Consider the following 23,636-nt stretch of genomic DNA (forward strand, 5'->3'; position numbering starts at 1 on the left):
GAACTAGGAATAAATGACACTGGGAAATGGGAAATTCAGAGAAGAAAAAAAAATCTTACTTTCCTTTCCTGAAAAAGATGCGCTTTGCAAGGTTCATCTTTTCATCTTTTAATCTGGTGAGTCTCGAAATTTTTAGTCTTTAGGCTACTTAAGCAGAACAAGAGTCTCACCTATTTACCAGATTAAATACAGAAGCAAGCAGACAAAAAACACCTTTGAGGTGTTTTCGCTGAATCTCTTGTGATTATTTGTAGCTCCTTTCAAAAATATTTGCTTTGGTGCATTTAAATTTTGTCTCAAATCTGCAGTGGAAAATATGTTTCAAAGGGGGAAAAAAAAAGAAAGAAGAAAGAAAAAACCACCCAACACACTGTGAGCCCTGCATTTAGACTCAGCCCACTGAGCAGCTGGAAGAATTTTCGCAGACCCACTGGAGATCCCTGGATTCAACTATTGCGTAAAACCATTGATCTAAAAACTACATCTTGACTTCAGAACACTTCTTTTCATCTGGAATTATCTATTATTGACCACAGAGAGCAGCCACTGACGATTTCCTGGAACAAGGCCCTGTATAGAGAGAGGTGAGCTCCAGTGAGGGAAGAAGAAATTTCTTTCGCTTTCTGAGTGGGTGCTTTGGTACAGTACAATATCTATGCTATAGTAATATATCGGTGGGCTCAACTTCTCCTTCTCCACTTTTTCCTCTTTCTCCAGCCCCCTCCTTCCTCATCATCATCTTCTTTTGTTTGTTTATTTGCTTCTTCCATAGTAAAACTTTCTGAAAGCCGATGTGCCTGCATGATTTTTGCCTGGTACGTTCTGCTAATTGGAGTTCCAGAATCACAGTTTTCTTGCTTGGGTGCAGAATTTTCAAAAGTGTTTAAGTGCCTAAATTATTGTAGTGGTGGCTGGCCACTGCCCATGCCTTGTAGACAGGCAGCTGAGAAGGTACCAAAAAAAAAAAAAAAAAAGGCTGCAGGTCTGTACCATTCACTGTACCAGAATGCAGAACCCTACTGAGCTGCTCCTCATGGAAGGAGGAGCCATGTTGTACTGAGCTGACAACACCGGCGATCGAAAGAGCAAACCCGGGGCATAAATGGAACCAGGCCCTGGAAGCGTTTGGTTGGGAGTCTCCCTTTGGTCAAGCCTTTCCTTTGGTCAAGTGGCTCTGTGAAAATAAAGAAGAATCTGATCCAGATGAAGGTAAGGAGTTCATCTGCATCTCCTCTTCTCAAGCCACAGGGATCTCATTAAGGATCAGGGCACTTACACTGATGGCTTCACTTTGGGCCCAACCTTCAGCAGGACAGCCCCATGCAAAGATAATTACCAGGAATGGTGGGCTCATTACAGCCTTGATCTGGTCACTCCAACATACTGTTAGACAGATGTCAGAAAACTGACCGACATTTACATGAAAGTGACTAAATTGCAGGTTGAAGGATTTGGTTTCAGCCTCTGTCAGGTTGAGGCTTTGAAAAAACAGAATGTTATGCCTTCAGGAAACCAAATACCAGATTCTGTTGCTTTGGAGCTCTTGCAAATTCAAGCACATAAGGACATGTATAGCCAAAATTGAGACAATTACTTTTTTTTTTTTTTTTTGCTGGACTAGCTCGAGTGAGGAACAATTACTTTTAACAGTCTATTTTACGGTCCAGCGCAGTAACCCCCGTATATTGTAACTGGCTCTGCGTTGGAAGGCAATCTGGGAAAGGGCCTGTTTCTGCTTCTTTGAGACAGCCTGCAGGAAACTTCAAAGTTAAAATAACGTAAAACTTGCCATATCTTGGTTCCACTACGAGTGTTTCTCTTCTAAGCACTTCTGCCTATGAGCATTCCAGCAAAGATGCCATTACAGTCCAGCACGGAGAAATAAAAGGAGCCAAGTGTTGGGCAAAAGAGATAAGGAACCAGAGCCAGAACTCTCACTGAAACGGGAGATTTTTTTTTTTCTTTTTTCTTTTTTCTTTTTGTTTTGAGACGGAGTCTCGCTCTCGCCCAGAGTACGGTGGCCGGATCTCAGCTCACTGCAAGCTCTGCCTCCCGGGTTCACGCCATTCTCCTGCCTCAGCCTCCCGAGTAGCTGGGACTACAGGCGCCCACCACCTCGCCCGGCTAGTTTTTTGTATTTTTTAGTAGAGACGGGGTTTCACTGTGTTAGCCAGGATGGTCTCGATCTCCTGACCTCGTGATCCGCCCGTCTCGGCCTCCCAAAGTGCTGGGATTACAGGCTTGAGCCACCGCGCCTGGACAAAAAGGGAGATTTCTTATAGAAAATAGGAACTAAAAAGTTGAGATGGCTGGGAGGAGGTGCGGGCAGTACGTCATCTTTTGAAATAAAAAAGAGTACGATTCCTAGGGGAAATGTACACAAAAAGACTGTGAGTTGAGAGAAAACTGACTTTAGTTTTGTTGGGGAGATTTATTCAGATTTTGGGAGGAAATTGGAAAGAACTATAAAGCTAGAGTCTGTAATTAGTTCCTACACATGTGTAGACAGTTCTGAGGGGTGAGATGCTCCCTGGAGCCCTGAGAGGTCTGCATTTTGCTCACAGGGCAGCTGTCTTGAGGAAAAAGATGAAGAATGGGAGTGTTATGGGGGGCATACGCCCCTCTGATGGTCACTACAAAGGTAGGATCCAGCTGTAAATGGCCTCTAGAGAGCCACCAGTTCCGTCTCCATCTGTTCCCCAAACTCGTGCTTACGGATTTGATATTCAGGTATTTTTCAGAAGAATGAGCTTGAAGCAAAAATACTGAACTAAAACATTCTTTAAAAAAAAAAATTCAAAACCACAATTTGAATCTTGTTTAAAAGATGGAAGGATGAGAAGTGTGATTCTCTTGGCTTGTTTAGAAATAGACATAGCAGGTCGGGTGCAGTGGCTCAAGCCTGTAATCCCAACACTTTGGGAGGCTGAGAGGCAGGTGAATCACAAGGTCAAGAGTTTGACACCAGCCTGGCCAACATGGTGAAACCCTGTCTCTACTAAAAATACAAAAATTAGCCAGGTGTGATGGCGGGTGCCTACTCTGGAGGCTGAGGCAAGAGAATTTCTTGAACCCGGGAAGTGGGAGTTACAGTGAGCCGAGATTGCACCACTGCACTGTAGCCTGAGCAACAGAGCAAGACTCCGTCTCAAAAATAGAAAAAAAGGAGTAGCCATACTAGACGGGATCCCAGGTGTTATGCATTTTCACTCTTCCCTCCGGTTATCCTCATCTCAGCTGCCTTCAGAACTTGTTCAACACAGTTAGTAATTAGGCTTTTAGAAAGAGGAGAAGTATTTATGTAAAATTGCCTGCTTACGTCCTGTAGCTGCACCCCCTGTGCGTCCAGGGAAGCGTACGCAGTGACCTTTGAGTGGGTATCTGCTTATTTCGTGGTAGAACTGACTTAAAGCAGACTCCTAGTCCTTGGCGTTACTCTAAGTTAGGGACAAATTTCTCATCCTCAGCATTATTACAAATTAGGGACACAGAGAAAACTTTGCTGGCTCCTAGTGAAGGCATTCACTGCTTGGAACCCAGACTCGGCAAGATCATGCAGCCTGACCACTGGCTGTAGTGCACCAAGCTCATGATCAGGAATTAGGAGACCAGATTCAGGTCTTGCATCTGCCTATAACTACCTGTGAGACTTTAATCTATGTATTGACCGCCTCAGGGGTTCCATCTTCCTATGAATCAAATGGGAAAACAAAGACTCGCCTCCTCTAGTAGCAAGAATTCTTGTAGATACCATGACAGGTTAAAAGTATTTGCCATAGCCGGGGAAGAGAGAATGGGTTCAGACCCTTGATGTTGTGGTAGCTAACTTTTTTACTTGATTGATTTTTTTTTTTTTTTTTGTGACGGAGTCTCACTCTGCTGCCCAGGCTGGAGTGCAGTGGCGTGATCTCAACTCACTGCAACCTCCGCCTCCAAGATCTGCTTCTGTATTGCCTCAATATTAAATAAATTCAAGCAATTCTCATGCCTCAGTCTCCCAAGTAGCTGGGACTACAGCCACGTGCCACCACACCCAGCTAATTTTTGTATTTTTAGTAGAGACGGGGTTTCACCATGTTGGCCAGGCTGGCCTTGAACTCCTGACCTCAGGTGATCTGCCCACGTTGGGCTTCCAAACTGCTAGGATTACAGGCGGGAGCCACCGATCCTGGCCATTGCTTAATGTTTTAAATCTTCATCTTCCATTTTCTTGGGCTCCTAAATGACCTGGATACACTTTTATTTTCTTTTTTATGTATTTATGGATGTATGTATGTATTTATTTATTTTTCAGAGACAGGATCTCCCTCTGTCACCCAGGCTGGAGTGCAGTGGTATGATCATTGTTCACTGCAGCCTTGAACTCCTGGGCTCAAGTAATCCTCCCCCTCAGGTTCCCAAGTCGCTAGGATTACAGGCACACACCACCATACCCAGCTGATTTTTAGATTTTTTATAGAGATAGGGTCTTGCTGTGTTGCCCAGGCTAGTCTCTAACTTCAAGTGAACCTCCCACCCCAACCTCCCAAAGTGCTGGGATTATAGGTCTGAACCACCATGCCTAGCCCTTATTTTCTTGTAAGTTTTTATTGATATAAAATACACTTACAGAAAAGTGTTCATATCGATGAATTTTAACTATGTGAACACACTCAGAAAACCAGAATCTAGATCTAGAAACAGAGCATTACCAGCACCCAGAAGGCTCCTCATTCCCTCTTCAAGTCCCTGACTTCTAACACCATAAATTAAGTTTTGTCTGTTTAGGGGCTTTATATGTGTGTGTAGGGGTTTTTATGCCTGACTTCTTTTGCTTAATATTAGGTTTGTGAGATTCATTTATGTTGTCTATGGTAATATTTTATTTGTTCTCATTATTGTGTGGTATTACATGAATTAATACCACAATTTATTTATCCATTTGTTTATCCACAATTTATCTACAATTTACATGGATAAATGCCACAATTTATTTATTCATTGTCTTATTGATGGACACATGGAGTGTTTGCAGTTGGGGGCTATTACTGAACAGAAGCACTAGGAACATTTGTGAATGCTTTTGAGTGCATTTCTATCTAGAAGTAGAATTGCTGAATCATAGGACATGTGTGTTCCGCTTTTACAGATATTGTCAGTTTTCCAAAATGATTGTATCATTTTACACTCCCATCAGCAATGTCTGAGATTTGTTTTTTCTTACATCCTCATCAAGAGTTGGTATTGTCTGTCTTTTACATTTAGCCATTTTGATGGGTGTATAGTGGAATGCTTCTTTATTTTAATTTCTATTCCTTGAAGAGTAATGAAGTTTAGCACCTTTTCATATATTTATTGGCCTTTTGACTATCTTGTTTTGAGAAATATCTGTTCGGATTTTGAACCTGTTTCTCTACTGGGTTGTCTGACATTTTTATTGACTTGTAAGCATTCTTTAAATGTTGATATGAGCCCTTTGTTGTGTACATGTTGCAAATACCATCTCCCACAAGGCTATGTTGAGTCACATTGCAGCTTCAGACAAAAAAAAAATATATATATATATATATATTATAGATTCCTGTGTTTATTTTAAATTTTGATATTTTGTTCAGCATGGATTTTTTTGCATTACATTTGATTTTTTTAATATTGCATCAAATTTTTATTTCTCCTGATTACTGAGTTTTTTTTTGTCACCCCCTTAAAGAACTGTATCCAAGGCAAGAGCCTCACTTGCCTCCCTGCAGTCCTGGCCCGTCTCATTCTGTATCTTGCATTTTCATGCTCTTTATAGAGTGTTATTTGATGAAAAGGAGTTTCTAATCTAATGAAGTCCAAATGTTCAAGCTTTTCTTTTAAGATTAGTGTCTTTTCATTTGGATCACATTTATACAGTTACAAAAATAAAGATTTGATTTTGGTCATTCTTCAGATGTTTGGCTCTGAATGAGTTAAGCTGAAGTAACTGGCTACTTTTTTATTTTTTATTTTTATTTTTATTTTTATTTTTTTTGAGACGGAGTCTCGCTCTGTCGCCCAGACTGGAGTGCAGTGGCGCTCTCAGCTCACTGCAAGCTCCGCCTCCCGGGTTCACGCCATTCTCCTGCCTCAGCCTCCGGAGTAGCTGGGACTACAGGCGCCCGCCACCTCGCCCGGCTAATTTCTTTTTGTATTTTTAGTAGAGACGGGGTTTCACCGTGTTAGCCAGGATGGTCTGGATCTCCTGACCTCGTGATCCGCCCGCCTCGGCCTCCCAAAGTGCTGGGATTACAGGCTTGAGCCACCGCGCCCGGCCAACTGGCTCCTTTTTTAAAATGTTGTGCCATCATTTCACCTGATGAGCATTCTTGGCGCCTGCTAGATATTGTTAGGTCCTGAGGCTGTAAAGAGGTCTTCAACAGGATGTAAAGCAAACTTAGTTGTAATTACCTTATTCAGCCCATTAAGAAATACAGTACTAAAGTTTTATCTCTAGTCTCTCAAATTGGCATCCCTCAAATTGGCATCTGGTAATGTACATTGTGAGGTAGACCGATAATCAAATGACAGTGCAACATCTTACCAAGAAGTAAATATGACCTGAGTGTCCTATAAATAATGTAAGAGCAGGTTTTGAAGTTTGGAGAGCTGTTTTCTCATTTCACATACACTTGCCCCAAATTGTAGTTTTTGAAGTTGCGTGCATTATTACATTAACAAGCATTTTGTGTGTATGTAGTAGTTACTTTGTACTAAGAGAACTTGCTTTGGGGTGCAATTAAACAATAAACTGATTTTATTTGGGAGAAACAGGGAAGGGTGCACTTACTAGCAACGTAAGCATAATTTTTCAGCTTTTGCCCTTAAAGTTTTAATTAAGGTTTAAATTATAATTCAAAAATGTTAGACATTCTGTATCTTTTTGTTCAGCGTGGCTTTAATTCCCCCCCCCCTTATGGTTTTTTACATTTGGACACACAGTTTATGCTTTTTAGATTTTGGTTGCTATTTTGTCAAAATAAGTGTTAGCTGTGTTTCAAACTTGATTTTCTTTCTTTTTTGCCACCAGAATGTCTTATTTAAAAAGAAAGCTAAAAGTATACTTCTAAGTCAGAGCTTCTATTTTGGTGTAAAAGTTTTTACTTTATTACTTTTAATTTTTTACTTCACATTGAATATAGCCAGACACCCAAGAAGTCTGATGGCCACCTGAGTGCAGGTGACAAGGACCTGACAGAGTCCATGTAGGGCTTTAGATTTGGACACACAAGAGTTGATAACTTCCTTGTGAACTCCTTGCCTGATCTAAACTCAATATGGATTCTGACTGTGTTTGAGTGATCATCTTCAAGGTTAAACCTGTTGGCAGTTACCCCTTTTCACAAAGTGCACAGTGGGAATTGAGAATCTGTAGGGTTAATTTTGGAGCAGTGGCTTATACCATTCACCTCTTTCATTTTTCTTTTTTTTTCTGACTTATCTCACAGATAATGAGACCTTAATAACAAATAGGCGTGAAAAAATTTCACATTGAAATGATACAAACATTTGATGTAATAAAACTTTGTTGGCTTGATATTTCTTTTTTTTTTTTTTTTTTTTTTGAGACGGAGTCTTGCTCTGCCGCCCAGGCTGGGGTGCAGTGGCCGGATCTCAGCTCACTGCAAGCTCCGCCTCCCAGGTTTACGCCATTCTCCTGCCTCAGCCTCCCGAGTAGCTGGGACTACAGGCGCCCGCCACCTCACCCGGCTACTTTTTTGTATTTTTTAGTAGAGACGGGGTTTCACCGTGTTAGCCAGGATGGTCTCGATCTCCTGACCTCGTGATCCGCCCATCTCGGCCTCCCAAAGTGCTGGGATTACAGGCTTTGCCACCGCGCCCGGCCGTTGGCTTGATATTTCAAGGAACTGAAATCTAGCAATCTTACTGGAGAGACAAGAATTGGTCTCCAGCTGCCTTTGATATATTTGGGTGTGAGTGGAGCCGGAGCCATATACCTGGAGGGAACGTGGTTTGTCACAACAAAGAGGATTTTTTTTTCTTCAAACTCACATGTGGCCTAGGTTTCAAATTCTTTGCCGCAAGGCCGATTTGCTTACATTAACTGGAGTTCTGTAGGAGATACTGGTGACCTAAGCTAAGTTGCACTCAACATACTCAGTGTCAAGTTAATGAGGTTCTGTTATAAAGCTTCTACTTTTAATCTGAGAGAAAACATGTTCAGGGCTTCTAGAACACTAAAAATTTTGGCTTAAACAGTGTTCAGTCTGGTGTCAAACTTCCAATGGAATTCAAATTCACATAATCTGAAGTTTGTTCACAGGTTATCCTAATAGAATAATCCTTCATTTTGTTCTATTGAGCTGTCTTAAGGATTTGTTTCAAACAGCTAAGTTACTTGATTAAAAGAATGATAAAATTGTAAAAAAAAAAAAAAAAAAAAAAAAAAAAGATTAGTGCCTTTTTTAAATCCCTTATAAGAAATTTTGTCTTACCCAGTCTTAAAGATATTCGATCTTATATCTTCTAGACAGCAAGCACTGTCCACTTGAACTTTCTGCAATAATGGAAATACTCTATATCTGCATTGTCCAAGATGTAGCCACTGAATGGCTATTGACTACTTGAAATAGCACTAGCCACATATGGCTATTGAGCAACTGAAATGGTACATATGGTCTACGGCCATACCACCCTGAAATATTTTACAGATATTGTCAGTTTTCCAAAATGATTGTATCAATCTTTTCTGAAATAGTACATATGATGAAATGAATTTTAAATTTTATTTACTTTTAATTTAGATGAATTGTGGTGAATGGCAATGTAGTTCTGTTAATGTTGTTGCACCTGGAATTGATTTTCAGGTATCATGTGAGGTCAAGTTTCCCTTTTCTTAAATTCTGTATGGATATTCAATCAACCCAGCATCATGTACTGAAAACACTATTAATTTTCCACTTTATTAATCCATTGTCTATCTAATATGTGTGTGTTGTTCTGGAATCTCCATTCTTTTCCATTTGTCCATTAGTCTATCTTTCTGCCACATGCACCCTGTTTCCATTTCCTGCAACTTTGCAATAAGTTTTGATATATGGTAGAGTAAGTCCTTCATGTTTCTGGTCTTCCCCAAGATTGCCTTGGCTATTCTTGAACTTCTGTATTTCCACATAAACTTTATGATAACTTTATAAATTCCAGCCAAAAAAAACCCTGCTGGAATTTTTATTGGGATTACATTAAATCTGTACATCGATTAATATGAAAGTCTTTACAATACTAATTTTTCTGATTCATGAATACGGTATATCTCTTCACTAGTTGAAGTCTTATTAAAATTTTTTGATAATGTTTTATAGTTTTCTATGTAGAAACCTGGCATAACTTTCATTGGATTTATTCCTAATTATTATCTATTTATTTTATAAGTGGCATATATATGCATATTTTATATATATATATTTTTTGAGACACAATTACACTCTGTTGCCCAGGCTGGAGTGCAGTGGCATGATTTTGGCACACTGCAATCTCTCCCTCCTGGGTTCAAGTGATTCTCGTGCCTCAGCCTCCCAAGGAGCTGGGATTACAGGCACCTGCCACCATGTGTGGCTAATCTTTGCATTATTGTAGAGACAGGATTTTGCCATGTTGGCCAGGCTGGTCTTGAATGCCTAACTTCAAGTATTCTGCCCACCTCGGCCTCCCAAAGTGCTGGGATTACAGGAATGAGCCAATGCACCCAGCCTTATAAGTGGCATATTTTAATTTTAGTTTTAATTAATTAATTTCTTTTTTGAGATGGAGTTTCACTCCTTTTGGCCCAGGCTGGAGTGCAATGGCACAATGCTGCCTCACTGCAACCTCCGCCTCCTAGGTTCAAGCAATTCTCCTGCCTCAGCCTCCCAAGTAGCTGGAATTAGAGGCACACGCCACCATACCCGGCTAATTTTGTATTTTTAGTAGAGACGGGGTTTCACGATGTTGGCCAGGCTGGTCTCAAACTCCTGACCTCAGGTGATCCACCCGCCTTGACCTCAAAGTTCTGGGATTACAGGCGTAAGCCACCATGCCCAGCCATATTGGCATGTTTTAATGTTCATTTTTAGTTGTTTGATACTGGCATATTGACATAATAATTAAAATTTTGGGCCGGGCGTGGTGGCTCAAGCCTGTAATCCCAGCACTTTGGGAGGCCGAGACGGGCGGATCACGAGGTCAGGAGATCGAGACCATCCTGGCTAACACAATGAAACCCCGTCTCCACTAAAAATACAAAAAAATTAGCCGGGCGTGGTGGCGGCGCCTGTAGTCCCAGCTACTCGGGAGGCTGAGGCAGGAGAATGGCGGGAACCCGGGAGGCGGAGCTTGCAGTGAGCCGAGATCGCGCCACTGCACTCCAGCCTGGGCGACAGAGCGAGACTCCGCCTCAAAAAAAAAAAAAAATAAAATAATTAAAATTTTGCATTTACCTTGCATACAGCAACCCTACTCAATTAACTTAATAATTCTTATAGTTTATTTATAGATTCACAATCATGTAGTGGAGTGTGTAGTGATTTCTTTCAGATAGTTGTTTTTTAAATTCTTTTTTTTTTTTTGAGATGGAGTTTTGCACTTGTTGCCCAGGCTGGAGTGCAGTGGTGCAATCTCGGCTCACCGCAACCTCTACCTCCCGGGTTCAAGCGATTCTCCTACCTCAGCCTTCCGAGTAGCTGGGATTATAGGCACATGCCACCACGCCAGTTAATTTTGTATTTTTAGTGAAGATGGCGTTTCTCCATGTTGGTTAGGCTGGTCTTGAACTCCTGACCTCAGGTGATCCACCCACCTTGGCCTCCCAAAGTTCTGGGATTATAGGCATGAGCCACTGCTCCTGGCCAGTTTTTTAACTTCTTTTTCTTGACTTAATTGGACTGGGTAAAACCTTAAGAACAATGCTGAAATAAAAGTGAAAATAACAGGCATCCTTATCTTAGTTCTGATAGAAAGAAAGCACTCAATAATTTCAGCTAAATATGATGGTTGCTGTAGTTTACTTTTTGTAGTTACTCTTTATCAGATTGAGGAATTTTTCTTCTAATTCTAATTTGATATAATTTTTAAACATTAACAGATGGTGAATGTTATAAAATGCATTTTTCTCATTAATTAAAATGAGCCTGTGATATTTACACTTTATTCATTTTATTTATTTTCTTCTTTTATGGATAGGTAATAGTTGTACAATTTATGTGGTACATGTGATACTTTGATATGAGCATACAATGTGTAATGATCAAATCAGGATAATTGGAATATCCATCACCTCAAGCATTTATCATTTATTTGTGTTGGGAACATTCCAAATCTACTCTTCTAGTTATTTTGAAAGGTACAATAAATTATACTTAATTGTACTCAACCTATTGTGCTACAAAATACAAGTGTGTCTGGAATTGGTGCGTTCTTGGTGTCGCTGACTTCAGGAATGAAGCTGTGGACCCTCACAGTGAGTGTTACAGTTCTTAAAGATGGTGTGTCTGGAGTTTGTTCCTTCAGTTGTTCAGATGCGTCCAGAGTTTCTTCCTTCTGGTGGGTTGGTAGTCTTGCTGACTTCAGGAGTGAAGCCATAGACCTTCGCAGTGAGTGTTACAGCTCTTAAGGGCGGCACGTCCAGAGTTGTTCGTTCCTCCCAGTGGGTTCATGGTCTCGCTGGCTTCAGGAGTGAAGCTGCGGACCTTCGTTGTGTTACAGCTCATAGAGGCGGCACATCTGGAGTTGTTCATTCCTCCCGGTGGGTTTGTGGTCTTGCTGGCTTCAGGAGTGAAGCTGCAGACCTTCTTGGTGAGTGTTATAGCTCATAAAAGTAGTGCGGACCCAAAGATTTACTTCGCAGTAGCAAGATTTACTGCGAAGAGTGAAAGAACAAAGCTTCCACAGTCTGAAAGGGGACCCAAGCAGGTTGTCACTGCTGGCTCAGATGGCCTGCTTTTATTCCCTTTTTTGGCCCCACCCACATCCTGCTGATTGGTCTGTTTTACAGAGTGCTGATTGGTGCATTTACAATCCTTTAGCTAGACACAGAGTGCTGATTGGTGCATTTACAATCCTTTAGCCAGACACAGAGTGCTGATTGGTGCATTTACAATCCTTTAGCTAGACACAAAAGTTCTCCTTGTCCCTCCCAATTAGCTAGACACAGAGTGCTGATTGGTGCATTTACAATCCTTTAGCTAGACAGAAAAGTTCTCCAAGTCCCCACCTGACCCAGAAGCCCAGCCAGCTTTACCTCTCACAAGGTCTTATTTCTTCTATTCTAATTATATTTTGTTTTGATTTGATTTTTGAGACAGAGTGTTGTTCTGTCACCCAGGCTGGAGTGCAGTGGCACCATCTCGGCTCACTACAACCTCTGCCTCCCAGGTTCAAGCGATTCTCCTGCCTCAGTCTCCCAAGTAGCTGGGATTACAGGTGCCCACCACTATACCAAGATAATTTTTGTGTGTGTGTTTTTAGTAGAAACGGGGTTTCACCATGTTGGCCAGACTGGTCTCAAACTCCTGGCCTCAAGTGATCTGCCTGCCTCAGCCTCCCAAAGTGCTGGGATTGCAGGTATGAGCTACCACGCCTGGCCTCTAATTGTATTTTTGTATTTATTAACCAACCCCATTTTATCTCTTCCTCCCTACTACCCTTCCCAGCTTCTCAAAAACACCATTCCATTCACCACCTTTCTGATAACAATTTTTTTAACTCCACATGAGTGAGAATATGTGACATTTATCTTTCTGTGTTTGCCTTATCTAACTTAACGATGACCTCCAGTTCCATCCATATTGTTGCAAATGACAGAATTTCATTCTTTTTTAATGGCAGAATAATATTCCACTGTGTACATATACCACTTTTTTGGGTTTTGTTTTTTTTTTTTGAGATAGTCTCGCTCTGTCATCCAGACTGGAGTGCAGTGGCATGATCCCGGCTCACTGCAACCTCCGCCTCCCGGGTTCAAGCTATTCTCCCGCCTTAGCCTCCCGAGTAGCTGGGATTACACGCGCAAGCCACCACACCTGGCTAATTTTTAAATTTTTAGTAGAGACAGAGTTTCACTATATTGGCCAGGCTGGTCTTGAACTCCTGACCTCGTGATCCACCTGCCTCGGCCTCATAAAGTGCTGAGATTACAGGCGTTAGCCACCGCTCCTGGCCCATATACCACATTTTTAAAATCCATTCATTTGTTGATGGACACTTAGGTTGATTTCATATCTTGATTATTGTGGATAGAGCTACAATAAACATGGGAGTTTTTTGATATACTGAATTCCTTTCTTTTGGATATATACCTATCACTGAGATTGCTGGATCATATGGTAGTTCTATTTTTATTTTTTTGAGGAATCTCTATATTGTTTTCCATAGTGACTGTACTAATTTATATTCCCATTAACAGTATACAAGCATCCCCCTCTCTCTGCATCCTTACCAGCATTTGCTATCTTTTAAAATTTCTTTTCCTTCCTCCCAGACATTACTGCTGATATTTTCTGTCTTTTTGATAATAGCCATTTTAACTGGAGATTAGATGAAATCTCACTGTGGTTTTGATTTGTATTTCCCTGATGATTAGTGATATTGACCATTTATTCATATGCCTGTTGAACCTTTGTATGCCTTCTTTTGAGAAATGCCTGTTCGTTTTTAAATTGGATTTTTTTTAACTAGTGAGTTGAGTTCCTTACATATTCTGGTTATTAATCCTTTGTCAGTTGACTAGTGTGTAGTGTGTATTTTTTCCCACTCTGTAGGTTATCTCTTCACTTTATGGATTGTTTCCTTTGCTGTGCAGATTTTTGCCTTAATATGATCCCATGTGTCCATTTTTGCTTTGGTTGCCTGTGCTTTTGAGGTCTTACTCAAGAAATCTTTGCCCAGACCAATACCCTCAAGCATTTCCACAATGTTTTCTTCTAGTGGTTTCATAGTTTAAGTTCTTACACTTAAATTTTTAATCCATTTTGATTTGATTTTTGCATATGGTGAGAAATGGGGGTATGGTTTAATTCTTATTCATATGGATATCCAGCTTTTCCAGCACCATTTATTTATTTATTTTTATTTTTATTTTTTTGAGATGGAGTCTCGCTCTGTCGCCCAGGCTGGAGTGCAGAGGTGCGATCTCAGCTCACTGCAAGCTCTGCCTTCTGGGTTCATGCTATTCTCCTGTCTCCTTCCAAGTAGCTGGGACTACAGGCACCCGCCAGCATGCCTGGCTAGTTTTTTGTATTTTTAGTACAGACAGGGTTTCACTGCGATCTCAATCTCCTGACGTTATGATCTGCCCGCCTCGGCTTCCCAAAGTGCTGGGATTACAAGTGTAAGCCACCACGCCTGGCCTCCAGAACCATTTATTAAAGAAATTGTACTTCCCCTAGCATATTTTCTTGGTATCTTTGTCAATAATGAGTTGACTGTAAATGTGTAGATTTGATTCTGGGTTTTCTATTCTGTTCCACTGGTCTATGTATCTGTTTTTATGCTAGTGCCATGCTGTTTGGGTTACTATCACTTTGTAGTATAATTTGAAATCAGGTATGTGATGCCTATAGTTTTTTTCTGTTTGATCAGGATAGCTTTGGAATTTTAGAACTTTAATAAATATTTTTATGAAGAATATCATTGGTATTTTTGTTTGTTTTGTTTTGCTTTTGAGACAAGTTCTCCCTGTCACCCAGGCTGGAGTGCAGTGGTGTGATCACAGCTCACTGAAGTATCTACCTCCTGGGCCCAATTAATCCTCCTGCCTCAGCCTCCTGAGTAGCTGGGATTACAGGTGTGCACCATTACTCCTGGCAAATCTTTTTATTTTTTGAAGAGACAGGGTCTTACTGTGTGCCTAAGCTGACTCAAACTCCTGGGCTCAAGTGATCCTCCCATCTTGGCGTCTCAAAGTGCTGGAATTATACACATGAGCGATACACAGCACCTGGCCTTCATTGGTGTGTAGATAAGGACTGCATTGAATCTGTAAATCACTTTAAGTAGTATGGACATTTTAACAATATTGATTCTTCCAATCTATGAACATGAGATGGCTTTCCATTTTTTGGTAACCTCTTCAATTTCTTGAATCAATGTTTTATAGTTTTCATTGTAGAGATCTTTCACTTCTTTGGTTGTTTATTCCTAAGTTTGTTTTGTTTTGTTTTTCTGTAGCTATTGTAAATGAGATTGCTTTGTTTTCTTTCTCAAATGGTTCACTGTTGAAATACAGAAAAGCTATAATACTAATTTTTGTATGTTGATTGTGTATCCTGCTACTTAATTTGTTTATCAGTTCCAATAGTGTTTTGGTGGAATCTTTAGGCTTTTCTAAACATAAGATCATATTGTCTGCAACCAAGGACAGTTTGGACAGTTTCCTTTCCATTTCAGATGCCCTTTGTTTCTTTCTTTTGCATAGTTGCTCTGGCTAGGACTTGTAGTACTGATGATAGCAGTGGCCCATCTGGAGCGGCTGCTGCCATCATTCCAGCTGCACATTGCACAGAGCCGGCAGGAGCCAGCAACAAGTGGGAGCCCTACCCCTTCCAAGTTGGTGGAGTGGGAGCTCTCCAGGTGCAGCTGCTGCACCAAGTCGTGGCTGCAGACTCAGGCCTCTCACTCCACAGAGCAGGCAGGAGGCCTGCCCTCACGGCTGCAGCTACAGCTGCCCAAGTCGTGGCTACTGACCTGGGCCTCCCTGTGCTCTTGGGTGGTCCAGGAGCAGGCAGGAGCCCCACCCTTCTGGGTGCAGCTGCAGTCACCCAAGCCACAGCTGCAGAGCCAGGCATCTCTGCACTCTTGGCAGCCTGGGAAGACACCCCCCACCCCCCACCAGGCTCAGAGAAGTCTGCTCCCACGGCCTGGCCTCTCCCTGCACCCAGCACCCACTCCAATCTTGGAGTAAGGTTGGGACTGGGCCCAGGCAGTGTTGCAACCCAGCCGGGTGGGCACACATTTGAGGCAGTGTTGACATGACAGTCCCCTGCTGCCTTGGGCCCCTCTGGATTTGGGGCACCAATGAGAATGGGAGGGAAGCTAAGGAGGGGCTGAGGGCAGCTTGGTGTTGGCCTGCAGGTGTCCCTTGGCATGATAACCTGGATGTCATGGACAGCAGTGGGAGGCAGACAGGCTCCTGGGTGGAAGGGAGGGCCTGAAGGCTGGGAGCCTGCTTGCCAGTCCCACAGACCAGAGTGGGAAATAGTGGTGCCTTTTCCCAGCCCACCCATGGCTTCCCATGGACCAATCGGTGTGCACTTCCTCCCTTTTGAGACCCATTTCAGCCAGAAAAGCCCCCAATTCAGCCAGAGCTGAGCAGATTTTGGGACAACCAGCTGCAGAGAGGAGCTACCCACTCCAGGGCCTCCTCTGAGCCACTTTGTCACTCAGTAAAGGTCCTCTTCACTTTGCTCACTCTCCATTTGCCTGCACATCTCATTCCTCCTGCACGCAGGTCAAGAACTCAGGACCTACCAAATGGTGGGACTGAAAGAGGTGTAACACAAACAAGACTGAAATGCCCCTTGCTCACCACATTGAGGGTGAAGAGAAGGAAAGAAGAACTGTGGCCCTTTAGGGAGCCCAGACCTGGGAACTCCCTGAGCCGGTGCTATGACTCTGTCTTTGGGGCCCTGTGACTCCCGGAGTCTCCAAGCTTCTGGGAGCCACCACATTCCCCAGTGGCAGGCGTGGAAGCTGCTTGCAATGTGCATGGTCCAGTTGCAGCCTCACAGAGTCAGCACCCACATCAGTACCTGGAGCTGCCTGCCCCATGGCAGCAGCTGACATGCCTGACTGTGCGCAGTGGCCAGACCCCCATGCTTGCTCACTCACACACCTGCTGCCACTCCATGCCTGGCTTGCCCTTGGCAGGCGTGGGATCCAGGCCCTTAGTGTGGGCTGAGCACAGCCTGCCAGGCTGAGTGGGCAGAATAAGACCAGCAGGTCTGAGCAAAACTCAGGCAAAGGTGCCACCAGCCACAGAGGTTCCCAGCCAGAAAAGCAACACCCCAAGGATCCTGCAACAGTACTAGGTTGAATGAAAGTGGTGAAAGCAGTTGTCCTTGTCTTGTCCCAGATGTTAGATGAAAGGCTTTCAGCTTTTCCCCATTTAGCATGCTGTTAGCTGTGGGGACCTTATTCATTTTATGATGAACCACAGTGACTGATTTGTTTGAATGGTAACTTAATCTTGTATTCCTGGAATAAACCCAATTTGGTCATGGAGTATTAGTCCTTTTATATATTGCTAGTTTGGGTATGCTAATATTTTGGTTAAGATTTTACATTTATATTAATTTTAAAATTTGACATGTAATTTTTCTCTTGTAGTGGTCTCTCTCTTTTTTAAAGAGACAGGTTTTGCTGTGTCACCAGGCTGGACTATAGTGGCTTAGTGGCTTGACTATAACTCTCTGCAACCTTGAACTCCTGAACTTAAGCAATCCTTCTGCCTCTGCCTCCCAGGTACCTAGGACTACAGCAGCATGCCACCATGCCTGGCTAGATTTTTATTTAATGTTTTATAGAGACAGGGTCTCACTGTTGTTGCCCAGGCTGATCTCAAACTCCTGATCTCAAACGATCCTCCCAGTTTGGCCTTCCTCAAATGATCCTCCCACTTCGGCCTCTCAAAGTGCCAGAATTATAGGTATGAGCCACAGTGCCCAGCTTCTCTTGTAATGTTCTTATTATGGTTTGATATAAAAGTCATGTTAGTGTCATAAAATGAGTTGGAAATTCTATCTTATTTTAGTTCTCAAGAAGAGTTTGAATAAAATTGGTATTTTTTTCTCTTTGAATGTTTAGATCAACCCACTGGTGAACAACATCCAAGGCTGTCACTTTCTTGGTGTAGAAGTTTTTGTTCTTGTTTGTTTGTTTGCTTGCTTGTTTGTTTGTTGAGACAGAGTCTCGCTCTGTCACCCAAGCTGGAGTGCAGTGGCATCGTCTCGGCTCACTGCAACCTCTGCCGCCCGGGTTCAAGCAATTCTCCTGCTTCAGCCTCCCTAGTGGCTGGGACTACAGACGTGTGCCACCATGCCTGGCTTAATTTTTGTATTTTTAGTGGAGATAGGACTTCACCAGAATGGCCAGGCTGGCATCAAACTCCTGACCTCCAGTGATCTTTCCACCTCGGCCCCCCAAAGTGCTGGGATTATAGGTGTGAGCCACCATGCCCGGCCTAGAAGTTTTAAGTTATTGATTCAGGCTAGGTGCAGTGGCTCATGCCTGTAATCCAAACACTTTGGGAGGTCGATGCAGGAGGATTGCTTGAGCCTGGGAGTTTGCTTGAGCTCAGGAGTTCAAGACGAACCTGGGCAACATGGTGAAACCCTATCTCTACCAAAAAAAAAAAAAAAATACAAAAATTAGCTGAGTATGGTGACACACACCTGTAGTCCCAGCTACTTGGGAGGCTGAGGTGGGAGAATCACTTGAGCCTGGGAGGTTGAGGTTGCAGTGAGCTGAGATCACGCCACTGCAGTCCAGCCTAGGTAGCAGAGTGAGATTGTGTCAAAAAAATTTTTTTTAATTTAAAAAATGAATTACTGATTTTATTTCTTTCAGATAAGGATTGTTCAGATTTTCTCTTTTTTCTTATGTCAGTTTAGGTAGTTGGCATTTTTCCAGGTATTCGTTCATTTCATCTAAATTTTCAGGTTCTCTAAAGAGATATTCAGAATATTCTCTTATTATCTTTGTTATATCTACATAGTGACTTTTTAATTTTCTATTACTGATTTCCATTTTGTGTTGAGAACATATTTTGTATGATTTCTGTCCTTTGTAATGTATTTAAGCTTGCTGTATGGCTCAGTGCATGTTCTATTTTGGTTCTATACACACTTTAAAGAATATATATTCTGCAGTTGGTGAGCAGTGTTCAATTAACTCAGTAAGGTCAAGTTTGCAAATTATGTTAAGTCTTTTACAGCATTAAATATTTTTATCTCTTTATTACTGTGGGAGGAATATTAAAATCTCACATTTTAAAAAGTGGAATTGTCTATTTTTCTTGTAGTTCTGTTCATTTTTGCTTTATATATTTTGAGACCATGTTATTAGCTACAAATACATTTGGAACTGTTATATCTTGCTGTTGAGCTGATTTTTTTTTTTTTTTTTTTTTTTTTTTTTTTTTTTGAGATGAAGTCTCACTCTGCTGTCCAGGCTGGAGTGCAGTGGCACAATCTCTGCTCACTATAACCTCCGCCTCCCAGGTTCAAGCAATTCTCCTGCCTCAGCCTCCCAAGTAGCCAGGATTACAGGCACATGCCACCACACCCGGCTAATTTTTGCATTTTTCTGTGGATATGGGTTTTCACCATGTTGGCCAGCCTGGGTTTGAACTCCTGACCTGAAGTGGTCCACCTGCCTTGGCCCCCTCAAAGTGCTGGGATTACAGGCATGAGCCACCATGCCCAGCTGTGATTTTTTATTGTTATGCAGAATCCTCTTTATCTATAGTAATGCTTCTTTCCTCAAAGTTTACTTTGTCCGATATTTGTTCATCAGCTTTCTTTTGGTTTGTCTTTTTAGGTTATATCTTTTTCCATTCTTTTACTTAAAATTATCTAAATCTCATAGTTAAGGGGTATATTTTATAAGCAGCATAAAATTGGATTTTGTTATCCAGTCTGTGGTAGTCATAATAATGCCCCCCTCCAAGATGTATTAGTCTAAGTTCTGCAAAGAAACAGAAGAAGATATACATATATATTATAAGGAATTGGCTTATATGATTATGGAGGCTGGCAAGTTCTAAATCTGCGGAACTGATGTCCTCGTTTGAGTCTGAAGTCCAGAAGCTGCTGTAGAAGCAGCAAGAGCCGATGTTCCAGTTTGAAGGCCATTTATCAGGAGAATTATCTTTTACTTGAGGGAGGATCAGCCTTTTATTTCGTTCAGGCCTTCAACTGATTGTATGAGGTATGTCCACATTTCAGAAGGCAATTTATTTTACTCAGTCTAATGACCGAAATGCTCATCTCATCCAGAACACCCGCACAGAAACACCTAGAGTGATGTCTGACCAAGTATATGGGTACCTCATGGCCTAGTCAAATTGATACATAAAATTAACCATCACAATGGCGTAAACCTGGGAGGCGGAGCTTGCAATGAGCTGAGATCCGGCCACTGCACTCCAGCCTGGGCGACAGAGCGAGACTCCGTCTCAAAAAAAAAAAAAAAAAAAAAAAAAATTAACCATCACAGATATCTACGTTCTATCCCTGGAAACTGTGAATATGTTATCTAATCTGGCAAAAGGCACTACACAGATGTGATGAAGGACCTTGAGATAGGGAGATTATGCTGGATTATCTGAGTGTCCTTATAAGTGAAAGAGGGAGGCAGACAGTCAGAGCCAGGGAGAGATTTAAAGATGCTACACTGCTGACTTTGAAGATGGAAAGATCTATGAGGCAAGGAACGAAGATGGCCTCTAGAAGCTGGAAGAGGCAGGGAATAGATTCTCCCCTAGAGGCTCCAGAAAGAATACAGCCCTCGCAACATCTTGATTTTAGCCTATGAAATCTATTTTGGACTTCTGACCTCCAGAACTGTAAGATAATAAATTTGTGTTGTTTTAAGCCACTAAATTTGTGGTAATTTGTTATAGTAGCCATAGGAAAGTAATGCACAGTCTGACAATGTTTAATTTTAACCCATTTACATTAATGTAATTATTTATTTGAACTTAAATATATCATCTTAGTATTTGTTTTTATTTGTCCCACTTGTTTTATGTTTCATTTCCTTTCCTTTTTTCCATATTTTGGACTAATTAATTTTTAATTTTATTTACCCTATTAGTTTATTAGTTATACACAATTTTTTTTTTTTTTTAACTGGGCACCCTGAAGGCCAGGTGCAGTGGCTTATGCCCAGCACTTTGGGAGGCTGAAGCAGATGGATCACTTGAGCTCAGGAGTTTGAGACCAGCCTGGCCAACATGGTGAAACCCCATCTCTACAAAAAATACAAAAAATCAGTCAGGCATGGTGGCATGAGCCTGTAGTGCCAGTTACTCAGGAGGCTGAGGTGGTAGGATCACTCAAGCCTGGGAGGCAAAGGGTGCAGTGAGCTAAGATTGCACCATTGCACTCCAGTCTGGGTGACAAAGTGAGACCCCATCTCAAAAAAAAAAAAAAAGGACGTGATCCTTTAAAATGGGTGCCCTGGAAATTACATCATGAATCAAATAGAAACTTTTACTATTTCCCAGGCAATGCAAGGACCTTAAAACCCTTTAAGTTCAATTACCACCCAACAGACACACACACACACATGCGTGTGCATACGCATTCTCTTTGTGTTCTCATTGCCATATATTTTTATTTTATTTTATTTTATTTATTTATTTTGAGACAGAGTCTCACTTTGTCACCCAGGTTGGAGTGCAGTGGCAGCGATCTTGGGTCACTGCAACCTCCGCCTTCCGGGTTCAAGCAATTCTCCTGCCTCAGCCTCCTGAGTAGCTGGGACTACAGGCCTGTGCCACCATGCCCAGCTAATTTTTGTATTTTTAGTGGAGACAGGGTTTCACCATGTTGGCCAGGCTGGTCTCGAACTCCTGACCTCAGATGATCTACCCACCTTGGTCTCCCAAAGTGCTGGGATTACAGACGTGAGCCACCGTGCCTAGCCTCATTGCCATATATTTTCATTTTATATATATTTTAAGTTCTACAAAATGTTGTTATTATTGTTGTCAGTGCTGTTGTTTTATACAATCATCATTAATTAAGATTTACCCACTTTTGTTAACTTAATGTTGTTCTATATTTCTTTTTTCAGTTTTGTGCTTCCATTGAGATAATTTTCTTTCTGCCTAAAAAATACCATTTAGCATGTCTTTTAGTATAGGTCTATGGGTGACAAATTTTTCTCAGGTATTATTTGTCTGAAATTGTCTTTATTTCCACGTTCATTTATGAAAAAATGTTTTTGCTGAATGTAGAATCCTAACTTAGTTATTTTCTTTCATTTTGAATATATCATTCCATTATTTTCTGACTTATGTTGTTTCCTTTGAGAAATTAGCAGTCAGTCTTACTTTTTGATCTTTTGCAAGTAAACTGGCTTTTTTCTTGTGCTACTTCTAAGATTTTTCTCCAAGTCTTTAGCTTTTTATAGATTTACAGTCATATGCCTAGGTGTACATTTATCCTGCTTGGGCTTTGTGGCATTTCTTGAATCTGTAACCAGATAAAGATATCAAGTATATAAAGCTTTGGTACATTCTCAGTAATTGTCTTCTCAACTATTGCTTGTGTCCCATTTTCTCTCTCTTATCCTTCTAAGATTATAACTGCTTACTATGTCCTATATGACTTTTACATTCTTTTCTGTATTTTTCATCATTTTGTAACTCCATGTTTAAGTCTGTGTATTTTCTTCTGAATTTTCTTTCATTTCACCAATTTTGCTTTAAGCTGAGTCTAATTTATTATTAAACTTTCCTAATAGATTATTCTTTAAATTTTTATTTGTAAATAATTTCAAAACTTAAAGAAAAGTTGCAAGACTAGTAAGAAAAATTGCACAAACTCCCATACACCCAGTCTCTGATTGTTAATACTTTGTCTCATTTGCTTTATTATTGTATGCCTGTGTGTTCACTCTCTCTTTCTTCAAATGTGCACACACATGCATACACACGCACACAATTTTTTTTACACATACAATTTGAGAGTAAATTTCATACATACACATTATGACCCTTTTCTACTAAATATTTCATTGTGAATTTCCAAAGAATAAGAATATTATCGTAAGTAACCATGATACAGTTGTCACTTCTATAAACTTATTTAGTATATTTTAATATTGATGCAATACATTAGCTACTGTCTATTTTACAATTTTAACAATTAACCCAATATTGTCTTATATAGTATTTATTTTCCTTCATTACAGTCTCCTTTAATCTGGAGCAGTTCCTCAGCTATTCTTTGTCTTTTATGACATTGACATTTTTGAGGAAAAAAAAATTCTTCTTTTGTGTGATAGAATTCTTTTTGTTTTTTTTTTGACAGAGTCTTGCTCTGTTGCCCAGGCTGGAGTGCAGTGGCGCAATCTCAACTCACTGCAAGCTCCGCCTCCCGGGTTCACGCCATTCTCCTGCCTCAGCCTCCTGAGTAGCTGGGACTACAGGCACCTGCCACCATGCCCGGCTAATTTTTTGTATTTTTAGTAGAGAGGGAGTTTCATCATGTTAGCCAGGATGATCTCGATCTGCTGACCTCGTGATCCACTTGCCTCAGCCTCCCAAAGTGCTGGGATTACAGGCGTGAGCCACTGCGCCCAGCAATAGCATTCTTTTAATTTTGAGTTTATCTGATGTTTTCTCACCTGCCCTTATTCATTTTGATCGTTCCATTGAGATATTTCCATACTTTACCCTTATAACTAATAAGCAATCTGTAGGGGAAATAGTTTAAGAAGATGCATATATCTTGCATGTATTGATGATTCTTACTTGAATCAATTCTTACTATGATGGTTGCAAAATTAAGATTTTCCAACTCCAGCACTGCTTTTGAGTGAGTGTAGGACTTACCAGTCAGCGCTTGGCACACTACTATAAGCAAGAATCCTCCTAGAATGTTTATCCCCTCCAAAACCCACTTTAAACTTAG

The 23,636-nt window shown here is 41.2% G+C and overlaps 1 protein-coding gene across 3 annotated transcripts in view; it reads left to right on the forward strand.

Moving 5' to 3' along the window:
- Positions 1 to 381: 381 nt before the first annotated feature.
- ASIP (agouti signaling protein) overlaps positions 382 to 23,636 on the forward strand; it is a 79,013-nt gene continuing 55,758 nt past the window's right edge. The window contains exon 1 of one of the 3 annotated variants that reach the window (XM_005568758.4): positions 382 to 584. The gene's annotated coding sequence lies outside the window, so the exon portion shown is untranslated. Of the gene's footprint in view, positions 585 to 1,063; positions 1,210 to 20,355; positions 20,558 to 23,636 lie in introns of those variants that run through there. The other 2 variants (XM_065523011.2, XM_065523010.1) reach the window with 2 other exon arrangements.

This window comes from Macaca fascicularis, chromosome 10, assembly GCF_037993035.2.
Source record: "Macaca fascicularis isolate 582-1 chromosome 10, T2T-MFA8v1.1".
NCBI classification, from domain to species: domain Eukaryota; kingdom Metazoa; phylum Chordata; class Mammalia; order Primates; family Cercopithecidae; genus Macaca; species Macaca fascicularis.